General features: G+C 37.9%; 1 long non-coding RNA gene across 1 annotated transcript; it reads right to left on the reverse strand.

Moving 5' to 3' along the window:
* Positions 1-3,005: 3,005 nt before the first annotated feature.
* Positions 3,006-5,045, reverse strand: LOC118738651. The gene is made up of 2 exons (XR_004992917.1): positions 4,911-5,045; positions 3,006-4,856 (listed from the first exon to the last, which is right to left on the reverse strand). It is a non-coding gene; the product is annotated as an uncharacterized LOC118738651 (long non-coding RNA).
* Positions 5,046-5,263: the final 218 nt, after the last annotated feature.

Here is a 5,263-nt window from a genome sequence, read left to right on the forward strand (position 1 = left end):
TTGTGAAGACATTTATAAACGCGTTTTACTTAATTAATTAATTAAGAGTTGTATATTAAAGTATTACAAACGCATGCGAACCTTTTAAGGATAATATATTTGTGTAAATAAAAGTGATAGGTGTGGGGTTATAATAAAATGTAGTGATAGCAGGCGGGTTATTTTAACAGCAAATAACTTAAGTACTATTAGCAACATTGTGAAAGTGAGAAATATAGTTGAAGGAGGCCTCCATTAGTATCCCCACCGAGTTTCATAAAAAAATTCAGTATATTTTGCACGGAATAGCAATTGGTTCCGTAATGGAAATCACAGCCTGAATCACTTTTTTTATCAATATTTAATAATAATATTTAATTAAAAAAAATTAATTACAATGCCCTGGCAACCCTGGCAGACGGACGTGGAAATTTGTGCAATTTTTGTCCTGCTTTAAAATATTAACAAAATACTTGCTGAACGTATTTTTGTCAACGGAAATAGTTGCAAATAAACCGCATTTACTTTTCTAATGTATTTTCAATCAATTACGACTGATTAAATTGCACTACAAGCAAAACTTAAATCAAGTGGTCAACTTAACCTTTTTGTCTGCTACATGGCGCCTGTGACGTGTAATGGTTGCAATAATGTCATTAAGGAAAACATGTCCAGTATCTTGTGTTCTTTATGTAATAGTTGGCACCATCAGAAATGTTCGGGAATCAATTCAAAGGACTTTAAAAAGATTGCAGCTGATATCAGGAAAAATAAGTTCAAATGGTGCTGCGATAAGTGTAAAAGTGAGGCTAGCATAATTGTGTCTGATACCTCCAGTTTCGACCCCATTACCTCAAAACTTGAGAGTGTATTCAATAAGTATTTTACACCATTCAAAAACAATATCGAAAAGTCACTGAGCAACATTAAGTCTGAGCTGGAGAGCATCTCTAAACAAAACCAGATGATGTCCAAGCAATGCGCCTCACTGGACAAACGAATAAGTGATGTGGAGGATAAGTTGAAAGGCATGAATGGTGGTATCGTGGACGCCGACAATATTATTGCTGAGGTATCTGAAAGAAAAACTCGTGAAAAAAATGTGATTGCCTATAATGTTCCTGAGTCGCTGAAGCAAGTAGGTACGGAGCGATTGAATGATGATCGCGTACGTATTGCTGAAATACTATCACCAGAGAATTCTGATGTTGTGCCTGATATGAGACTACGTAGAGTTGGTCGCCCAGTTGACGGAAAGACTCGCCCTCTGTTGATCGTTACACCCTCGATTGCCGACGCTAGGAGGTTACTCAAAATCTCTCCAGCGACCAACAATGGCGGCATACATTTTAAACAAGATTTGACTCGCTGCCAACAAAACCATCTAAAAAATTTACGAAATCAGTTAGAGGTACTCAAAAACAACGGCGAAACTAACAAGACAATCAAGTATGTCAATGGCGTTCCAAGAATTGTAAACGTGTCGGGATTTCGGAGCAACAAGGAGAAAAATAAACCACAAACAAGACCTAATAGTATACTATCAGAATGTAAGAGGACTAAGAACTAAGCTTAAAGACTTTTTATCAGCATCTGCGGTAAGTCATTGTGATGTATTGTGTGTCTCGGAGTCTTGGTTACATTCATCCATCATGGATGGCGAAATCGTAGACAGTTCGTATATAATTTACAGAAATGATAGAGATCCAACGACCAGTACATTTGAACGCGGGGGTGGGGTATTCATTGCAGTCAAGCGTAGCATCTCGGCAGAGCTAATAGTAATAAATGAAAATCTCCTTGAGCAAATCTTCATTAAAATCGTTGGCCATGGGTGTGATATCATTATTGGATGCATATACATTCCACCACAATCACGCCCTGAAGTATACCTCAGACATATTTCTACCATATCCTTCATTAGAGAAAAATATCCAAACAGTAGACTGATAATAACCGGCGATTACAATCTTTACAGCAGTACGCCACAAGTAGAGTGTGAAACATTGTTAAACCAGCAATTCCTGCTTGCTGGATGCCTCCAACTCAACAAGATAACTAATGCACGTGGTCGTATATTAGATTTATGCTTCAGCGATTCAGATCTCTCAATTAACAAATCTTGTTCCATTGTTCAGGAGGACGCATACCATCCTGCTTTAGTGGTGGTACACAAGTTCGAGGCGAATCTGAAGTGGAAAAACGTTCCTACTTATGCTTTCAGAAAGGCCGACTATGTAGCGCTGAATAACTTTTTTCTAAGAATAAACTGGATAGATTTATACAAACTTAATAATATTGACGAAAAACTTAACTGGTTCTATGATGTGGTAAGCCAAGGCATCACTCAGTTTGTTCCTTTATATTGCAGGAAAAACACTGAATATCCGTGTTGGTTTTCAAAAGAATTGATAAATAAAACAAAACAAAGGAAAATCGCTCACCAAACCTACAAAAAAGCAAAAACCCAAACGAACTATGCCGTATTTAGTACACTGAGATCCGAATGTAAAAAATTGAGCTCATCATGCTACGAGAGTTACTTGACCAAAGTAGAATTTCATCTGGAAAGTAATCCTAATGGTTTTTGGAGCTTTGTGAAAAACAAACGACGCAACGATGCTGATATTCCGTCAACAATGATTTGGGACGAACACACCGCGAGTAATGGCGCCAATGTAAGCAATTTGTTTGCGTCATTCTTCAAAAGCATATACAGCGAACCTGCTGCACCCGCAGTGTACAATATGGAAAGTATATCTTACGATGTTAACATCTCAGAATTTGAAGTGCGATTTGACGACGTATACCGCCAATTGACACTTTTGAATATCAACAAAGGCGCTGGGCCTGATCGTATACCTAACATTTTCCTTAGAAACTGCGTTATTGGTCTATGTGAACCAATCACACACATCTTCAGCAAATCGGTTGAAACAGGTCACTTTCCCACAATGTGGAAGTTGTCATATATAAACCCCATACATAAATCGGGCGAAAGGGCACACGTAAACAACTATAGGCCAATATGCATCCAATCGTCACTTGCTAAACTGCTGGAGAAGATCGTTCTACCACAAATAACCTTTCCATTTAAACACATTATAACTTCGAGGCAGCATGGATTCTTCGGTGGGAGATCTACGTCCACGAATCTCTACCCCTACATCAACTACATTCTCAATGCACTTAACCACGGCCAAGACGTACACTCATTATACACCGACTTCAGCAAGGCGTTTGACATGGTGGATCACGAAATTCTCTTAAGTAAATTAAAAAGTTATGGTGTCCGGTCAAAAGCCTTATACTGGTTCCGCTCATATCTATCGGGTAGGCGAATGCAAGTTCGCGTCAACGGTCATCTGTCAAATGAGTATGGTATAACTTCCGGTGTACCTCAAGGATCTCACTTGGGCCCTATCCTTTTCAGTATATTCATAAACGACATTGGCACGAAACTCAAATCCGAGTTCTTATTATATGCGGATGATATGAAGCTATTCAGAGCAGTAGGCGGTAATCACGACATAGACATTATAGAGAGGGATATTTTAGAAATTGAAAATTGGTGCACAACAAATAAGCTGCATCTGAATATACAAATATGTGCTGTCATGTGTTTCTCTCGACGTCTTAATAAAGTTAGCGCTAATTATTCCTTGTGTGGTCAAACTGTGAAAATAGTCAACTCAATTAAGGATCTGGGTGTGTATGTGGATGATAGACTCTCCTTCTCAGAGCACATTAACCACATTTCTGCACGAGCATATCGTGCGCTTGGATTCATATGTAGAAGTGGGAAAGAGTTCAGGAACCATAGAACACTCCTCAGACTATTTTCTACCTTCGTGCAGCCGATACTTGAATATTGCTCCATTGTCTGGGCACCATTTACCGAGCTCCAAATAAACAACGTCGAAAAAGTGCAACGTAAGTTTTGTAAGTTCCTGCTGTATCACTCCCAAGACGGAAGCTGTGTAAATACGAGTGATATATACAACAGGTACAATATAAAGACCTTATACAGCAGAAGGCAAATAGCGGATCCATCCTTTTTTTATAAGGTCGTAAATGGGTTGATAGATTCCCCAGAAATACTGGAGCAGTTCAGGTTCATCGGCTCTAGAGCTGATCTTCGATCGAGACGACTGCTCGATGTTACGCAATCTAACCGGAACTATATCGCCTATGGACCGTACAACAGAATAGCAAGCTTAGTCAACCGACATGCACCAAGTGTTAATTTCTTTGGAGGTTCTCACGCTGGTCTCATTCGTGTTCTAAAATCAGTTCTTTGAGTTATACATATGTACTCATTCGACATTTATTTATAATTTTTGCAATTGATAATTATTGTTAACTATTTACGTTTTTAAATTGGTACAAAATTTTACTTTTTTATTATGTGTAAAGCCGATTGGCGTTTAAATAAATAAATAAATAAGCTTTATTGTTTCTCGGTTTCAGTGCTTTTTTTTGGCATTTGTTTTTGTGTGGCAGCACCGACATTTTAGTTCAATTTGCAACTTAAAATTCAATTTTCATAAAAACTATAAGCCTCCGGAGGGTGAGGTTTTCAGATTTACAATCACAAAAAGCCGCTCTAAACCCCCTCATTTTTGTTTTTTTTTAAAGCCGGGTTCCGTATTGGAAAATTTTCCCCACAAAATTATTGATTTACCTGGAGAGCTCTTACTGCGCACCATAATACTCTTTCCCCACCGCCTCCAGCGTTGCAGTATGGATGAAATATTCCTATGCTAACAGTGTCAGCAAAAGATCCCTTAAGTTTTCTCTTGCTGTTCTGTAGCCAACTGCGTAGGCTTAGCAGAGAAACGGCAAATAATACAAACCCCGACGAAAGTATCCCAAATCTTTAAATGTAGCAGTATTAGTATTCACTCATTAAAAAATTCAACCCTACCTACATTACGGTTATCATTATTGATCAGCAAAAAGGAGATGGTTGAAATATAATTAACACCAATATCTCATCAATGTTAAAAACAAATAGCTCACATAAAAATAATTAGAAATAGCAACGACTAATCATTTGATTAAATTAATCGATTATTGTTGTTCAATTTACCCCATGAACCAAAAATACAAGATCACGTAAGAACGCGACGTTGTATTTGTGACTGGTTTTGAGAAAAAAGTTTGCGAAAGCGGGTTCGTCAGAGAGAGAGTTAATTCAATATCACAGCACATTTTAAAGCATTTCGTTGCATCATTTTACCTATATTGTGCGTTTAAAGTGGCTGACAATAGTTTTGGCTAA

Source organism: Rhagoletis pomonella, unplaced genomic scaffold, assembly GCF_013731165.1.
Source record: "Rhagoletis pomonella isolate Grant_MI unplaced genomic scaffold, Rhpom_1.0 Rhpom_scaffold_00005, whole genome shotgun sequence".
Classification (NCBI taxonomy): domain Eukaryota; kingdom Metazoa; phylum Arthropoda; class Insecta; order Diptera; family Tephritidae; genus Rhagoletis; species Rhagoletis pomonella.